Here is an 18,665-nt window from a genome sequence, read left to right on the forward strand (position 1 = left end):
TAAAGTACAATAACTTTTAACATTTTAATTTGTTTTAATAGTATATTGACAGCATTGTTTTCTTTCAGAAATCCACTTAATTTTCTTTACCCTATTACTGAAATGGTAATTGACAAAAACAAGCTACATTGTCACCAGAAGTGCAATGCAAAATGTACAATTGATATTTCAAAATCATCTTTCCATCTTGAATTTCAATGATGCATTGGGGCAACGATTTTGTGAGAAACATCTTCACCCTTAAAGAAAGATTTTCTTAACTTCTTACCTGTGTGCTGATTAGATATCACCTGGTTTTCACATTAAACAGATTCACACTTGAGAAAGCAGCAAGGATGCAGTGAGGTTTATGTTTCCTGGTGTCAAACTGTATTATTTCAGTGGACATTGTAATGAGGATGCATCTTGCTGCCTTTCCAATGAAGCAAGTTTTAATCAGTAATAGGTGAAAAACCATTCCTACAAAGGTGTTAATCAGAGACTTGCCTTTGTGGACACTTTTCAGAGAGCAAATGTGTTAGCATAAAAATAAAGCCATAAAATGGAGAGCTGATTAATCACTCAATTGGATTTCTCTGCCTGCATATTTTTTTTTCTCTGCAACCCCATGCTAAATTGTGCTTCCTGTTTTTTATAAAATGACTTAATCAAATCTGACTCTGATTGCATCAGAGAAGGCCAGGTACCCTACACCATAAAAGGTGGTTTGCAATTTTGACTTGTCTACTTAAATATCAGCAAAATTTGATCACAAGGCCAATTACGTCCCTGGGTGGGATTGAACCACCAACCTTTCGGTTAACAGCCGAATGCGCTAACCGATTGCGCCACAGAGACAGCTTGCAAAAGCATGTACTGACAAAGGCTAAAAAGCATTCATCTAGAAAGTTTCCTAGAAAAAGGTTAAAAAGGCAATAATCTGGAGAGTTTTGCAAGATTTTTCTTCCATTGACGAACGAAGAAACACATTGGTACTTTCACATGATGAGTGAGTACTTCAGGATCTCTTACACTTACATGAGCAGCAGAGTGGCGCAGCGGAAGCGTGCTGGGCCCATAACCCAGAGGCCGGTGGATCGAAACCATCCTCTGCTATGTGCACTTATTTTTTTGTTAATTAAATTCTTCCAAAACTGGAATTGATATTTTGACTCTTTTATTTTTACTTAAAGTACAATAACTTTTAACATTTTAATTTGTTTTAATAGTATATTGACAGCATTGTTTTCTTTCAGAAATCCACTTAATTTTCTTTACCCTATTACTGAAATGGTAATTGACAAAAACAAGCTACATTGTCACCAGAAGAGCAATGCAAAATGTACAATTGATATTTCAAAATCATCTTTCCATCTTGAATTTCAATGATGCATTGGGGCAACGATTTTGTGAGAAACATCTTCACCCTTAAAGAAAGATTTTCTTAACTTCTTACCTGTGTGCTGATTAGATATCACCTGGTTTTCACATTAAACAGATTCCCACTTGAGAAAGCAGCAAGGATGCAGTGAGGTTTATGTTTCCTGGTGTCAACCTGTATTATTTCAGTGGACATTGTAATGAGGATGCATCTTGCTGCCTTTCCAATGAAGCAAGTTTTAATCAGTAATAGGTGAAAAACCATTCCTACAAAGGTGTTAATCAGAGACTTGGCTTTGTGGACACTTTTCAGAGAGCAAATGTGTTAGCATAAAAATAAAGCCATAAAATGGAGAGCTGATTAATCACTCAATTGGATTTCTCTGCCTGCATAATTTTTTTTCTCTGCAACCCCAATGCTAAATTGTGCTTCCTGTTTTTATAAAATGACTTAATCAAATATGACTCTGATTGCATCAGAGAAGGCCAGGTACCCTACACCATAAAAGGTGGTTTGCAATTTTGACTTGTCTACTTAAAGATCAGCAAAATTTGATCACAAGGTCAATTACGTCCCTGGGTGGGATTGAACCACCAACCTTTCGGTTAACAGCCGAATGCGCTAACCGATTGCGCCACAGAGACAGCTTGCAAAAGCATGTACTGACAAAGGCTAAAAAGCATTCATCTAGAAAGTTTCCTAGAAAAAGGTTAAAAAGGCAATAATCTGGAGAGTTTTGCAAGATTTTTCTTCCATTGACCAACGAAGAAACACATTGGTACTTTCACATGATGAGTGAGTACTTCAGGATCTCTTACACTTACATGAGCAGCAGAGTGGCGCAGCGGAAGCGTGCTGGGCCCATAACCCAGAGGCCGGTGGATCAAAACCATCCTCTGCTATGTGCACTTATTTTTTTGTTAATTAAATTCTTCCAAAACTGGAATTGATATTTTGACTCTTTTATTTTTACTTAAAGTACAATAACTTTTAACATTTTAATTTGTTTTAATAGTATATTGACAGCATTGTTTTCTTTCAGAAATCCACTTAATTTTCTTTACCCTATTACTGAAATGGTAATTGACAAAAACAAGCTACATTGTCACCAGAAGTGCAATGCAAAATGTACAATTGATATTTCAAAATCATCTTTCCATCTTGAATTTCAATGATGCATTGGGGCAATGATTTTGCGAGAAACATCTTCACCCTTAAAGAAAGATTTTCTTAACTTCTTACCTGTGTGCTGATTAGATATCACCTGGTTTTCACATTAAACAGATTCACACTTGAGAAAGCAGCAAGGATGTAGTGAGGTTTATGTTTCCTGGTGTCAAACTGTATTATTTCAGTGGACATTGTAATGAGGATGCATCTTGCTGCCTTTCCAATGAAGCAAGTTTTAATCAGTAATAGGTGAAAAACCATTCCTACAAAGGTGTTAATCAGAGACTTGGCTTTGTGGACACTTTTCAGAGAGCAAATGTGTTAGCATAAAAATAAAGCCATAAAATGGAGAGCTGATTAATCACTCAATTGGATTTCTCTGCCTGCATATTTTTTTTTCTCTGCAACCCCAATGCTAAATTGTGCTTCCTGTTTTTTATAAAATGACTTAATCAAATATGACTCTGATTGCATCAGAGAAGGCCAGGTACCCTACACCATAAAAGGTGGTTTGCAATTTTGACTTGTCTACTTAAAGATCAGCAAAATTTGATCACAAGGCCAATTACGTCCCTGGGTGGGATTGAACCACCAACCTTTCGGTTAACAGCCGAATGCGCTAACCGATTGCGCCACAGAGACAGCTTGCAAAAGCATGTACTGACAAAGGCTAAAAAGCATTCATCTAGAAAGTTTCCTAGAAAAAGGTTAAAAAGGCAATAATCTGGAGAGTTTTGCAAGATTTTTCTTCCATTGACGAACGAATAAACACATTGGTACTTTCACATGATGAGTGAGTACTTCAGGATCTCTTACACTTACGTGAGCAGCAGAGTGGCGCAGCGGAAGCGTGCTGGGCCCATAACCCAGAGGCCGGTGGATCGAAACCATCCTCTGCTATGTGCACTTATTTTTTTGTTAATTAAATTCTTCCAAAACTGGAATTGATATTTTGACTCTTTTATTTTTACTTAAAGTACAATAACTTTTAACATTTTAATTTGTTTTAATAGTATATTGACAGCATTGTTTTCTTTCAGAAATCCACTTAATTTTCTTTACCCTATTACTGAAATGGTAATTGACAAAAACAAGCTACATTGTCACCAGAAGAGCAATGCAAAATGTACAATTGATATTTCAAAATCATCTTTCCATCTTGAATTTCAATGATGCATTGGGGCAACGATTTTGTGAGAAACATCTTCACCCTTAAAGAAAGATTTTCTTAACTTCTTACCTGTGTGCTGATTAGATATCACCTGGTTTTCACATTAAACAGATTCCCACTTGAGAAAGCAGCAAGGATGCAGTGAGGTTTATGTTTCCTGGTGTCAACCTGTATTATTTCAGTGGACATTGTAATGAGGATGCATCTTGCTGCCTTTCCAATGAAGCAAGTTTTAATCAGTAATAGGTGAAAAACCATTCCTACAAAGGTGTTAATCAGAGACTTGGCTTTGTGGACACTTTTCAGAGAGCAAATGTGTTAGCATAAAAATAAAGCCATAAAATGGAGAGCTGATTAATCACTCAATTGGATTTCTCTGCCTGCATAATTTTTTTTCTCTGCAACCCCAATGCTAAATTGTGCTTCCTGTTTTTTATAAAATGACTTAATCAAATATGACTCTGATTGCATCAGAGAAGGCCAGGTACCCTACACCATAAAAGGTGGTTTGCAATTTTGACTTGTCTACTTAAAGATCAGCAAAATTTGATCACAAGGTCAATTACGTCCCTGGGTGGGATTGAACCACCAACCTTTCGGTTAACAGCCGAATGCGCTAACCGATTGCGCCACAGAGACAGCTTGCAAAAGCATGTACTGACAAAGGCTAAAAAGCATTCATCTAGAAAGTTTCCTAGAAAAAGGTTAAAAAGGCAATAATCTGGAGAGTTTTGCAAGATTTTTCTTCCATTGACCAACGAAGAAACACATTGGTACTTTCACATGATGAGTGAGTACTTCAGGATCTCTTACACTTACATGAGCAGCAGAGTGGCGCAGCGGAAGCGTGCTGGGCCCATAACCCAGAGGCCGGTGGATCGAAACCATCCTCTGCTATGTGCACTTATTTTTTTGTTAATTAAATTCTTCCAAAACTGGAATTGATATTTTGACTCTTTTATTTTTACTTAAAGTACAATAACTTTTAACATTTTAATTTTTTTTAATAGTATATTGACAGTATTGTTTTCTTTCAGAAATCCACTTAATTTTCTTTACCCTATTACTGAAATGGTAATTGACAAAAACAAGCTACATTGTCACCAGAAGAGCAATGCAAAATGTACAATTGATATTTCAAAATCATCTTTCCATCTTGAATTTCAATGATGCATTGGGGCAACGATTTTGTGAGAAACATCTTCACCCTTAAAGAAAGATTTTCTTAACTTCTTACCTGTGTGCTGATTAGATATCACCTGGTTTTCACATTAAACAGATTCCCACTTGAGAAAGCAGCAAGGATGCAGTGAGGTTTATGTTTCCTGGTGTCAACCTGTATTATTTCAGTGGACATTGTAATGAGCATGCATCTTGCTGCCTTTCCAATGAAGCAAGTTTTAATCAGTAATAGGTGAAAAACCATTCCTACAAAGGTGTTAATCAGAGACTTGGCTTTGTGGACACTTTTCAGAGAGCAAATGTGTTAGCATAAAAATAAAGCCATAAAATGGAGAGCTGATTAATCACTCAATTGGATTTCTCTGCCTGCATATTTTTTTTTCTCTGCAACCCCATGCTAAATTGTGCTTCCTGTTTTTTATAAAATGACTTAATCAAATCTGACTCTGATTGCATCAGAGAAGGCCAGGTACCCTACACTATAAGAGGTGGTTTGAAATTTTGACTTGTCTACTTAAAGATCAGCAAAATTTGATCACAAGGTCAATTACGTCCCTGGGTGGTATTGAAACACCAGCCTTTCGGTTAACAGCCGAATGCGCTAACCGATTGCACCACAGAGACAACTTGCAAAAGCATGTACTAACAAAGGCTAAAAAGCATTCATCTAGAAAGTTTCCTAGAAAAAGGTTAAAAAGGCAATAATCTGGACAGTTTTGCAAGATTTTTCTTCCATTGACCAACGAAGAAACACATTGGTACTTTCACATGATGAGTGAGTACTTCAGGATCTCTGACACTTACGTGGGCAGCAGAGTAGCGCAGCGGAAGCGTGCTGGGCCCATAATCCAGAGGTCGTTGGATTGAAACCATCCTCTGCTATGAGCACTTATTTTTTTGTTAATTAAATTCTTCCAAAACTGGAATTGATATTTTGACTATTTTATTTTTACTTAAAGTACAATAACTTTTAACATTTTAATTTTTTTTAATAGTATATTGACAGTATTGTTTTCTTTCAGAAATCCACTTAATTTTCTTTACCCTATTACTGAAATGGTAATTGACAAAAACAAGCTACATTGTCACCAGAAGAGCAATGCAAAATGTACAATTGATATTTCAAAATCATCTTTCCAGCTTGAATTTCAATGATGCATTGGGGCAACGATTTTGTGAGAAACATCTTCACCCTTAAAGAAAGATTTTCTTAACTTCTTACCTGTGTGCTGATTAGATATCACCTGGTTTTCACATTAAACAGATTCACACTTGAGAAAGCAGCAAGGATGCAGTGAGGTTTATGTTTCCTGGTGTCAACCTGTATTATTTCAGTGCACATTGTAATGAGGATGCATCTTGCTGCCTTTCCAATGAAGCAAGTTTTAATCAGTAATAGGTGAAAAACCATTCCTACAAAGGTGTTAATCAGAGACTTGGCTTTGTGGACACTTTTCAGAGAGCAAATGTGTTAGCATAAAAATAAAGCCATAAAATGGAGAGCTGATTAATCACTCAATTGGATTTCTCTGCCTGCATAATTTTTTTTCTCTGCAACCCCAATGCTAAATTGTGCTTCCTGTTTTTTATAAAATGACTTAATCAAATATGACTCTGATTGCATCAGAGAAGGCCAGGTACCCTACACCATAAAAGGTGGTTTGCAATTTTGACTTGTCTACTTAAAGATCAGCAAAATTTGATCACAAGGCCAATTACGTCCCTGGGTGGGATTGAACCACCAACCTTTCGGTTAACAGCCGAATGCGCTAACCGATTGCGCCACAGAGACAGCTTGCAAAAGCATGTACTGACAAAGGCTAAAAAGCATTCATCTAGAAAGTTTCCTAGAAAAAGGTTAAAAAGGCAATAATCTGGAGAGTTTTGCAAGATTTTTCTTCCATTGACCAACGAAGAAACACATTGGTACTTTCACATGATGAGTGAGTACTTCAGGATCTCTTACACTTACATGAGCAGCAGAGTGGCGCAGCGGAAGCGTGCTGGGCCCATAACCCAGAGACCGGTGGATCGAAACCATCCTCTGCTATGTGCACTTATTTTTTTGTTAATTAAATTCTTCCAAAACTGGAATTGATATTTTGACTCTTTTATTTTTACTTAAAGTACAATAACTTTTAACATTTTAATTTGTTTTAATAGTATATTGACAGCATTGTTTTCTTTCAGAAATCCACTTAATTTTCTTTACCCTATTACTGAAATGGTAATTGACAAAAACAAGCTACATTGTCACCAGAAGAGCAATGCAAAATGTACAATTGATATTTCAAAATCATCTTTCCATCTTGAATTTCAATGATGCATTGGGGCAACGATTTTGTGAGAAACATCTTCACCCTTAAAGAAAGATTTTCTTAACTTCTTACCTGTGTGCTGATTAGATATCACCTGGTTTTCACATTAAACAGATTCCCACTTGAGAAAGCAGCAAGGATGCAGTGAGGTTTATGTTTCCTGGTGTCAACCTGTATTATTTCAGTGGACATTGTAATGAGGATGCATCTTGCTGCCTTTCCAATGAAGCAAGTTTTAATCAGTAATAGGTGAAAAACCATTCCTACAAAGGTGTTAATCAGAGACTTGGCTTTGTGGACACTTTTCAGAGAGCAAATGTGTTAGCATAAAAATAAAGCCATAAAATGGAGAGCTGATTAATCACTCAATTGGATTTCTCTGCCTGCATAATTTTTTTTCTCTGCAACCCCAATGCTAAATTGTGCTTCCTGTTTTTTATAAAATGACTTAATCAAATATGACTCTGATTGCATCAGAGAAGGCCAGGTACCCTACACCATAAAAGGTGGTTTGCAATTTTGACTTGTCTACTTAAAGATCAGCAAAATTTGATCACAACGTCAATTACGTCCCTGGGTGGGATTGAACCACCAACCTTTCGGTTAACAGCCGAATGCGCTAACCGATTGCGCCACAGAGACAGCTTGCAAAAGCATGTACTGACAAAGGCTAAAAAGCATTCATCTAGAAAGTTTCCTAGAAAAAGGTTAAAAAGGCAATAATCTGGAGAGTTTTGCAAGATTTTTCTTCCATTGACCAACGAAGAAACACATTGGTACTTTCACATGATGAGTGAGTACTTCAGGATCTCTTACACTTACATGAGCAGCAGAGTGGCGCAGCGGAAGCGTGCTGGGCCCATAACCCAGAGGCCGGTGGATCGAAACCATCCTCTGATATGTGCACTTATTTTTTTGTTAATTAAATTCTTCCAAAACTGGAATTGATATTTTGACTCTTTTATTTTTACTTAAAGTACAATAACTTTTAACATTTTAATTTTTTTTAATAGTATATTGACAGTATTGTTTTCTTTCAGAAATCCACTTAATTTTCTTTACCCTATTACTGAAATGGTAATTGACAAAAACAAGCTACATTGTCACCAGAAGAGCAATGCAAAATGTACAATTGATATTTCAAAATCATCTTTCCATCTTGAATTTCAATGATGCATTGGGGCAACGATTTTGTGAGAAACATCTTCACCCTTAAAGAAAGATTTTCTTAACTTCTTACCTGTGTGCTGATTAGATATCACCTGGTTTTCACATTAAACAGATTCCCACTTGAGAAAGCAGCAAGGATGCAGTGAGGTTTATGTTTCCTGGTGTCAACCTGTATTATTTCAGTGGACATTGTAATGAGCATGCATCTTGCTGCCTTTCCAATGAAGCAAGTTTTAATCAGTAATAGGTGAAAAACCATTCCTACAAAGGTGTTAATCAGAGACTTGGCTTTGTGGACACTTTTCAGAGAGCAAATGTGTTAGCATAAAAATAAAGCCATAAAATGGAGAGCTGATTAATCACTCAATTGGATTTCTCTGCCTGCATATTTTTTTTTCTCTGCAACCCCATGCTAAATTGTGCTTCCTGTTTTTTATAAAATGACTTAATCAAATCTGACTCTGATTGCATCAGAGAAGGCCAGGTACCCTACACTATAAGAGGTGGTTTGAAATTTTGACTTGTCTACTTAAAGATCAGCAAAATTTGATCACAAGGTCAATTACGTCCCTGGGTGGTATTGAAACACCAGCCTTTCGGTTAACAGCCGAATGCGCTAACCGATTGCACCACAGAGACAACTTGCAAAAGCATGTACTAACAAAGGCTAAAAAGCATTCATCTAGAAAGTTTCCTAGAAAAAGGTTAAAAAGGCAATAATCTGGACAGTTTTGCAAGATTTTTCTTCCATTGACCAACGAAGAAACACATTGGTACTTTCACATGATGAGTGAGTACTTCAGGATCTCTGACACTTACGTGGGCAGCAGAGTAGCGCAGCGGAAGCGTGCTGGGCCCATAATCCAGAGGTCGTTGGATCGAAACCATCCTCTGCTATGAGCACTTATTTTTTTGTTAATTAAATTCTTCCAAAACTGGAATTGATATTTTGACTATTTTATTTTTACTTAAAGTACAATAACTTTTAACATTTTAATTTTTTTTAATAGTATATTGACAGTATTGTTTTCTTTCAGAAATCCACTTAATTTTCTTTACCCTATTACTGAAATGGTAATTGACAAAAACAAGCTACATTGTCACCAGAAGAGCAATGCAAAATGTACAATTGATATTTCAAAATCATCTTTCCAGCTTGAATTTCAATGATGCATTGGGGCAACGATTTTGTGAGAAACATCTTCACCCTTAAAGAAAGATTTTCTTAACTTCTTACCTGTGTGCTGATTAGATATCACCTGGTTTTCACATTAAACAGATTCACACTTGAGAAAGCAGCAAGGATGCAGTGAGGTTTATGTTTCCTGGTGTCAAACTGTATTATTTCAGTGGACATTGTAATGAGGATGCATCTTGCTGCCTTTCCAATGAAGCAAGTTTTAATCAGTAATAGGTGAAAAACCATTCCTACAAAGGTGTTAATCAGAGACTTGCCTTTGTGGACACTTTTCAGAGAGCAAATGTGTTAGCATAAAAATAAAGCCATAAAATGGAGAGCTGATTAATCACTCAATTGGATTTCTCTGCCTGCATATTTTTTTTTCTCTGCAACCCCATGCTAAATTGTGCTTCCTGTTTTTTATAAAATGACTTAATCAAATCTGACTCTGATTGCATCAGAGAAGGCCAGGTACCCTACACTATAAGAGGTGGTTTGAAATTTTGACTTGTCTACTTAAAGATCAGCAAAATTTGATCACAAGGTCAATTACGTCCCTGGGTGGTATTGAAACACCAGCCTTTCGGTTAACAGCCGAATGCGCTAACCGATTGCACCACAGAGACAACTTGCAAAAGCATGTACTAACAAAGGCTAAAAAGCATTCATCTAGAAAGTTTCCTAGAAAAAGGTTAAAAAGGCAATAATCTGGAGAGTTTTGCAAGATTTTTCTTCCATTGACCAACGAAGAAACACATTGGTACTTTCACATGATGAGTGAGTACTTCAGGATCTCTGACACTTACGTGGGCAGCAGAGTAGCGCAGCGGAAGTGTGCTGGGCCCATAATCCAGAAGTCGTTGGATCAAAACCATCCTCTGCTATGAGCACTTATTTTTTTGTTAATTAAATTCTTCCAAAACTGGAATTGATATTTTGACTCTTTTATTTTTACTTAAAGTACAATAACTTTTAACATTTTAATTTGTTTTAATAGTATATTGACAGCATTGTTTTCTTTCAGAAATCCACTTAATTTTCTTTACCCTATTACTGAAATGGTAATTGACAAAAACAAGCTACATTGTCACCAGAAGAGCAATGCAAAATGTACAATTGATATTTCAAAATCATCTTTCCATCTTGAATTTCAATGATGCATTGGGGCAACGATTTTGTGAGAAACATCTTCACCCTTAAAGAAAGATTTTCTTAACTTCTTACCTGTGTGCTGATTAGATATCACCTGGTTTTCACATTAAACAGATTCCCACTTGAGAAAGCAGCAAGGATGCAGTGAGGTTTATGTTTCCTGGTGTCAACCTGTATTATTTCAGTGGACATTGTAATGAGGATGCATCTTGCTGCCTTTCCAATGAAGCAAGTTTTAATCAGTAATAGGTGAAAAACCATTCCTACAAAGGTGTTAATCAGAGACTTGGCTTTGTGGACACTTTTCAGAGAGCAAATGTGTTAGCATAAAAATAAAGCCATAAAATGGAGAGCTGATTAATCACTCAATTGGATTTCTCTGCCTGCATATTTTTTTTTCTCTGCAACCCCAATGCTAAATTGTGCTTCCTGTTTTTTATAAAATGACTTAATCAAATATGACTCTGATTGCATCAGAGAAGGCCAGGTACCCTACACCATAAAAGGTGGTTTGCAATTTTGACTTGTCTACTTAAAGATCAGCAAAATTTGATCACAAGGCCAATTACGTCCCTGGGTGGGATTGAACCACCAACCTTTCGGTTAACAGCCGAATGCGCTAACCGATTGCGCCACAGAGACAGCTTGCAAAAGCATGTACTGACAAAGGCTAAAAAGCATTCATCTAGAAAGTTTCCTAGAAAAAGGTTAAAAAGGCAATAATCTGGAGAGTTTTGCAAGATTTTTCTTCCATTGACGAACGAAGAAACACATTGGTACTTTCACATGATGAGTGAGTACTTCAGGATCTCTTACACTTACATGAGCAGCAGAGTGGCGCAGCGGAAGCGTGCTGGGCCCATAACCCAGAGGCCGGTGGATCGAAACCATCCTCTGCTATGTGCACTTATTTTTTTGTTAATTAAATTCTTCCAAAACTGGAATTGATATTTTGACTCTTTTATTTTTACTTAAAGTACAATAACTTTTAACATTTTAATTTGTTTTAATAGTATATTGACAGCATTGTTTTCTTTCAGAAATCCACTTAATTTTCTTTACCCTATTACTGAAATGGTAATTGACAAAAACAAGCTACATTGTCACCAGAAGAGCAATGCAAAATGTACAATTGATATTTCAAAATCATCTTTCCATCTTGAATTTCAATGATGCATTGGGGCAACGATTTTGTGAGAAACATCTTCACCCTTAAAGAAAGATTTTCTTAACTTCTTACCTGTGTGCTGATTAGATATCACCTGGTTTTCACATTAAACAGATTCCCACTTGAGAAAGCAGCAAGGATGCAGTGAGGTTTATGTTTCCTGGTGTCAACCTGTATTATTTCAGTGGACATTGTAATGAGGATGCATCTTGCTGCCTTTCCAATGAAGCAAGTTTTAATCAGTAATAGGTGAAAAACCATTCCTACAAAGGTGTTAATCAGAGACTTGGCTTTGTGGACACTTTTCAGAGAGCAAATGTGTTAGCATAAAAATAAAGCCATAAAATGGAGAGCTGATTAATCACTCAATTGGATTTCTCTGCCTGCATAATTTTTTTTCTCTGCAACCCCAATGCTAAATTGTGCTTCCTGTTTTTTATAAAATGACTTAATCAAATATGACTCTGATTGCATCAGAGAAGGCCAGGTACCCTACACCATAAAAGGTGGTTTGCAATTTTGACTTGTCTACTTAAAGATCAGCAAAATTTGATCACAAGGTCAATTACGTCCCTGGGTGGGATTGAACCACCAACCTTTCGGTTAACAGCCGAATGCGCTAACCGATTGCGCCACAGAGACAGCTTGCAAAAGCATGTACTGACAAAGGCTAAAAAGCATTCATCTAGAAAGTTTCCTAGAAAAAGGTTAAAAAGGCAATAATCTGGAGAGTTTTGCAAGATTTTTCTTCCATTGACCAACGAAGAAACACATTGGTACTTTCACATGATGAGTGAGTACTTCAGGATCTCTTACACTTACATGAGCAGCAGAGTGGCGCAGCGGAAGCGTGCTGGGCCCATAACCCATAGGCCGGTGGATCGAAACCATCCTCTGCTATGTGCACTTATTTTTTTGTTAATAAAATTCTTCCAAAACTGGAATTGATATTTTGACTCTTTTATTTTTACTTAAAGTACAATAACTTTTAACATTTTAATTTTTTTTAATAGTATATTGACAGTATTGTTTTCTTTCAGAAATCCACTTAATTTTCTTTACCCTATTACTGAAATGGTAATTGACAAAAACAAGCTACATTGTCACCAGAAGAGCAATGCAAAATGTACAATTGATATTTCAAAATCATCTTTCCATCTTGAATTTCAATGATGCATTGGGGCAACGATTTTGTGAGAAACATCTTCACCCTTAAAGAAAGATTTTCTTAACTTCTTACCTGTGTGCTGATTAGATATCACCTGGTTTTCACATTAAACAGATTCCCACTTGAGAAAGCAGCAAGGATGCAGTGAGGTTTATGTTTCCTGGTGTCAACCTGTATTATTTCAGTGGACATTGTAATGAGCATGCATCTTGCTGCCTTTCCAATGAAGCAAGTTTTAATCAGTAATAGGTGAAAAACCATTCCTACAAAGGTGTTAATCAGAGACTTGGCTTTGTGGACACTTTTCAGAGAGCAAATGTGTTAGCATAAAAATAAAGCCATAAAATGGAGAGCTGATTAATCACTCAATTGGATTTCTCTGCCTGCATATTTTTTTTTCTCTGCAACCCCATGCTAAATTGTGCTTCCTGTTTTTTATAAAATGACTTAATCAAATCTGACTCTGATTGCATCAGAGAAGGCCAGGTACCCTACACTATAAGAGGTGGTTTGAAATTTTGACTTGTCTACTTAAAGATCAGCAAAATTTGATCACAAGGTCAATTACGTCCCTGGGTGGTATTGAAACACCAGCCTTTCGGTTAACAGCCGAATGCGCTAACCGATTGCACCACAGAGACAACTTGCAAAAGCATGTACTAACAAAGGCTAAAAAGCATTCATCTAGAAAGTTTCCTAGAAAAAGGTTAAAAAGGCAATAATCTGGACAGTTTTGCAAGATTTTTCTTCCATTGACCAACGAAGAAACACATTGGTACTTTCACATGATGAGTGAGTACTTCAGGATCTCTTACACTTACATGAGCAGCAGAGTGGCGCAGCGGAAGCGTGCTGGGCCCATAACCCAGAGACCGGTGGATCGAAACCATCCTCTGCTATGTGCACTTATTTTTTTGTTAATTAAATTCTTCCAAAACTGGAATTGATATTTTGACTCTTTTATTTTTACTTAAAGTACAATAACTTTTAACATTTTAATTTGTTTTAATAGTATATTGACAGCATTGTTTTCTTTCAGAAATCCACTTAATTTTCTTTACCCTATTACTGAAATGGTAATTGACAAAAACAAGCTACATTGTCACCAGAAGAGCAATGCAAAATGTACAATTGATATTTCAAAATCATCTTTCCATCTTGAATTTCAATGATGCATTGGGGCAACGATTTTGTGAGAAACATCTTCACCCTTAAAGAAAGATTTTCTTAACTTCTTACCTGTGTGCTGATTAGATATCACCTGGTTTTCACATTAAACAGATTCCCACTTGAGAAAGCAGCAAGGATGCAGTGAGGTTTATGTTTCCTGGTGTCAACCTGTATTATTTCAGTGGACATTGTAATGAGGATGCATCTTGCTGCCTTTCCAATGAAGCAAGTTTTAATCAGTAATAGGTGAAAAACCATTCCTACAAAGGTGTTAATCAGAGACTTGGCTTTGTGGACACTTTTCAGAGAGCAAATGTGTTAGCATAAAAATAAAGCCATAAAATGGAGAGCTGATTAATCACTCAATTGGATTTCTCTGCCTGCATAATTTTTTTTCTCTGCAACCCCAATGCTAAATTGTGCTTCCTGTTTTTTATAAAATGACTTAATCAAATATGACTCTGATTGCATCAGAGAAGGCCAGGTACCCTACACCATAAAAGGTGGTTTGCAATTTTGACTTGTCTACTTAAAGATCAGCAAAATTTGATCACAACGTCAATTACGTCCCTGGGTGGGATTGAACCACCAACCTTTCGGTTAACAGCCGAATGCGCTAACCGATTGCGCCACAGAGACAGCTTGCAAAAGCATGTACTGACAAAGGCTAAAAAGCATTCATCTAGAAAGTTTCCTAGAAAAAGGTTAAAAAGGCAATAATCTGGAGAGTTTTGCAAGATTTTTCTTCCATTGACCAACGAAGAAACACATTGGTACTTTCACATGATGAGTGAGTACTTCAGGATCTCTTACACTTACATGAGCAGCAGAGTGGCGCAGCGGAAGCGTGCTGGGCCCATAACCCAGAGGCCGGTGGATCGAAACCATCCTCTGATATGTGCACTTATTTTTTTGTTAATTAAATTCTTCCAAAACTGGAATTGATATTTTGACTCTTTTATTTTTACTTAAAGTACAATAACTTTTAACATTTTAATTTTTTTTAATAGTATATTGACAGTATTGTTTTCTTTCAGAAATCCACTTAATTTTCTTTACCCTATTACTGAAATGGTAATTGACAAAAACAAGCTACATTGTCACCAGAAGAGCAATGCAAAATGTACAATTGATATTTCAAAATCATCTTTCCATCTTGAATTTCAATGATGCATTGGGGCAACGATTTTGTGAGAAACATCTTCACCCTTAAAGAAAGATTTTCTTAACTTCTTACCTGTGTGCTGATTAGATATCACCTGGTTTTCACATTAAACAGATTCCCACTTGAGAAAGCAGCAAGGATGCAGTGAGGTTTATGTTTCCTGGTGTCAACCTGTATTATTTCAGTGGACATTGTAATGAGCATGCATCTTGCTGCCTTTCCAATGAAGCAAGTTTTAATCAGTAATAGGTGAAAAACCATTCCTACAAAGGTGTTAATCAGAGACTTGGCTTTGTGGACACTTTTCAGAGAGCAAATGTGTTAGCATAAAAATAAAGCCATAAAATGGAGAGCTGATTAATCACTCAATTGGATTTCTCTGCCTGCATATTTTTTTTTCTCTGCAACCCCATGCTAAATTGTGCTTCCTGTTTTTTATAAAATGACTTAATCAAATCTGACTCTGATTGCATCAGAGAAGGCCAGGTACCCTACACTATAAGAGGTGGTTTGAAATTTTGACTTGTCTACTTAAAGATCAGCAAAATTTGATCACAAGGTCAATTACGTCCCTGGGTGGTATTGAAACACCAGCCTTTCGGTTAACAGCCGAATGCGCTAACCGATTGCACCACAGAGACAACTTGCAAAAGCATGTACTAACAAAGGCTAAAAAGCATTCATCTAGAAAGTTTCCTAGAAAAAGGTTAAAAAGGCAATAATCTGGACAGTTTTGCAAGATTTTTCTTCCATTGACCAACGAAGAAACACATTGGTACTTTCACATGATGAGTGAGTACTTCAGGATCTCTGACACTTACGTGGGCAGCAGAGTAGCGCAGCAGAAGCGTGCTGGGCCCATAATCCAGAGGTCGTTGGATCGAAACCATCCTCTGCTATGAGCACTTATTTTTTTGTTAATTAAATTCTTCCAAAACTGGAATTGATATTTTGACTATTTTATTTTTACTTAAAGTACAATAACTTTTAACATTTTAATTTTTTTTAATAGTATATTGACAGTAATGTTTTCTTTCAGAAATCCACTTAATTTTCTTTACCCTATTACTGAAATGGTAATTGACAAAAACAAGCTACATTGTCACCAGAAGAGCAATGCAAAATGTACAATTGATATTTCAAAATCATCTTTCCAGCTTGAATTTCAATGATGCATTGGGGCAACGATTTTGTGAGAAACATCTTCACCCTTAAAGAAAGATTTTCTTAACTTCTTACCTGTGTGCTGATTAGATATCACCTGGTTTTCACATTAAACAGATTCACACTTGAGAAAGCAGCAAGGATGCAGTGAGGTTTATGTTTCCTGGTGTCAAACTGTATTATTTCAGTGGACATTGTAATGAGGATGCATCTTGCTGCCTTTCCAATGAAGCAAGTTTTAATCAGTAATAGGTGAAAAACCATTCCTACAAAGGTGTTAATCAGAGACTTGCCTTTGTGGACACTTTTCAGAGAGCAAATGTGTTAGCATAAAAATAAAGCCATAAAATGGAGAGCTGATTAATCACTCAATTGGATTTCTCTGCCTGCATATTTTTTTTTCTCTGCAACCCCATGCTAAATTGTGCTTCCTGTTTTTTATAAAATGACTTAATCAAATCTGACTCTGATTGCATCAGAGAAGGCCAGGTACCCTACACTATAAGAGGTGGTTTGAAATTTTGACTTGTCTACTTAAAGATCAGCAAAATTTGATCACAAGGTCAATTACGTCCCTGGGTGGTATTGAAACACCAGCCTTTCGGTTAACAGCCGAATGCGCTAACCAATTGCACCACAGAGACAACTTGCAAAAGCATGTACTAACAAAGGCTAAAAAGCATTCATCTAGAAAGTTTCCTAGAAAAAGGTTAAAAAGGCAATAATCTGGAGAGTTTTGCAAGATTTTTCTTCCATTGACCAACGAAGAAACACATTGGTACTTTCACATGATGAGTGAGTACTTCAGGATCTCTGACACTTACGTGGGCAGCAGAGTAGCGCAGCGGAAGTGTGCTGGGCCCATAATCCAGAAGTCGTTGGATCAAAACCATCCTCTGCTATGAGCACTTATTTTTTTGTTAATTAAATTCTTCCAAAACTGGAATTGATATTTTGACTCTTTTATTTTTACTTAAAGTACAATAACTTTTAACATTTTAATTTGTTTTAATAGTATATTGACAGCATTGTTTTCTTTCAGAAATCCACTTAATTTTCTTTACCCTATTACTGAAATGGTAATTGACAAAAACAAGCTACATTGTCACCAGAAGAGCAATGCAAAATGTACAATTGATATTTCAAAATCATCTTTCCATCTTGAATTTCAATGATGCATTGGGGCAACGATTTTGTGAGAAACATCTTCACCCTTAAAGAAAGATTTTCTTAACTTCTTACCTGTGTGCTGATTAGATATCACCTGGTTTTCACATTAAACAGATTCCCACTTGAGAAAGCAGCAAGGATGCAGTGAGGTTTATGTTTCCTGGTGTCAACCTGTATTATTTCAGTGGACATTGTAATGAGGATGCATCTTGCTGCCTTTCCAATGAAGCAAGTTTTAATCAGTAATAGGTGAAAGACCATTCCTACAAAGGTGCTAATCAGAGACTTGGCTTTGTGGACACTTTTCAGAGAGCAAATGTGTTAGCATAAAAATAAAGCCATAAAATGGAGAGCTGATTAATCACTCAATTGGATTTCTCTGCCTGCATATTTTTTTTTCTCTGCAACCCCAATGCTAAATTGTGCTTCCTGTTTTTTATAAAATGACTTAATCAAATATGACTCTGATTGCATCAGAGAAGGCCAGGTACCCTACACCATAAAAGGTGGTTTGCAATTTTGACTTGTCTACTTAAAGATCAGCAAAATTTGATCACAAGGCCAATTACGTCCCTGGGTGGGATTGAACCACCAACCTTTCGGTTAACAGCCGAATGCGCTAACCGATTGCGCCACAGAGACAGCTTGCAAAAGCATGTACTGACAAAGGCTAAAAAGCATTCATCTAGAAAGTTTCCTAGAAAAAGGTTAAAAAGGCAATAATCTGGAGAGTTTTGCAAGATTTTTCTTCCATTGACGAACGAAGAAACACATTGGTACTTTCACATGATGAGTGAGTACTTCAGGATCTCTTACACTTACATGAGCAGCAGAGTGGCGCAGCGGAAGCGTGCTGGGCCCATAACCCAGAGGCCGGTGGATCGAAACCATCCTCTGCTATGTGCACTTATTTTTTTGTTAATTAAATTCTTCCAAAACTGGAATTGATATTTTGAC

At 36.6% G+C, this 18,665-nt stretch overlaps 10 non-coding genes across 10 annotated transcripts; all 10 read right to left on the reverse strand.

Moving 5' to 3' along the window:
- Nucleotides 1–763: 763 nt before the first annotated feature.
- On the reverse strand, nucleotides 764–837 carry TRNAN-GUU (transfer RNA asparagine (anticodon GUU)). The gene has a single exon. It is a non-coding gene; the product is annotated as a tRNA-Asn (tRNA).
- Nucleotides 838–1,930: 1,093 nt separating this feature from the next.
- On the reverse strand, nucleotides 1,931–2,004 carry TRNAN-GUU (transfer RNA asparagine (anticodon GUU)). The gene has a single exon. It is a non-coding gene; the product is annotated as a tRNA-Asn (tRNA).
- A 1,094-nt stretch (nucleotides 2,005–3,098) lies between these two features.
- Nucleotides 3,099–3,172, reverse strand: TRNAN-GUU (transfer RNA asparagine (anticodon GUU)). Its single transcript has one exon. It is a non-coding gene; the product is annotated as a tRNA-Asn (tRNA).
- A 1,094-nt stretch (nucleotides 3,173–4,266) lies between these two features.
- Nucleotides 4,267–4,340, reverse strand: TRNAN-GUU (transfer RNA asparagine (anticodon GUU)). Its single transcript has one exon. It is a non-coding gene; the product is annotated as a tRNA-Asn (tRNA).
- Nucleotides 4,341–6,601: 2,261 nt separating this feature from the next.
- TRNAN-GUU (transfer RNA asparagine (anticodon GUU)) lies at nucleotides 6,602–6,675 on the reverse strand. The gene has a single exon. It is a non-coding gene; the product is annotated as a tRNA-Asn (tRNA).
- Nucleotides 6,676–7,769: 1,094 nt separating this feature from the next.
- Nucleotides 7,770–7,843, reverse strand: TRNAN-GUU (transfer RNA asparagine (anticodon GUU)). The gene has a single exon. It is a non-coding gene; the product is annotated as a tRNA-Asn (tRNA).
- A 3,428-nt stretch (nucleotides 7,844–11,271) lies between these two features.
- Nucleotides 11,272–11,345, reverse strand: TRNAN-GUU (transfer RNA asparagine (anticodon GUU)). The gene has a single exon. It is a non-coding gene; the product is annotated as a tRNA-Asn (tRNA).
- A 1,094-nt stretch (nucleotides 11,346–12,439) lies between these two features.
- TRNAN-GUU (transfer RNA asparagine (anticodon GUU)) lies at nucleotides 12,440–12,513 on the reverse strand. The gene has a single exon. It is a non-coding gene; the product is annotated as a tRNA-Asn (tRNA).
- Nucleotides 12,514–14,774: 2,261 nt separating this feature from the next.
- TRNAN-GUU (transfer RNA asparagine (anticodon GUU)) lies at nucleotides 14,775–14,848 on the reverse strand. Its single transcript has one exon. It is a non-coding gene; the product is annotated as a tRNA-Asn (tRNA).
- Nucleotides 14,849–18,276: 3,428 nt separating this feature from the next.
- On the reverse strand, nucleotides 18,277–18,350 carry TRNAN-GUU (transfer RNA asparagine (anticodon GUU)). The gene has a single exon. It is a non-coding gene; the product is annotated as a tRNA-Asn (tRNA).
- Nucleotides 18,351–18,665: the final 315 nt, after the last annotated feature.

This window comes from Pseudophryne corroboree, chromosome 4, assembly GCF_028390025.1.
Source record: "Pseudophryne corroboree isolate aPseCor3 chromosome 4, aPseCor3.hap2, whole genome shotgun sequence".
NCBI lineage: Eukaryota > Metazoa > Chordata > Amphibia > Anura > Myobatrachidae > Pseudophryne > Pseudophryne corroboree.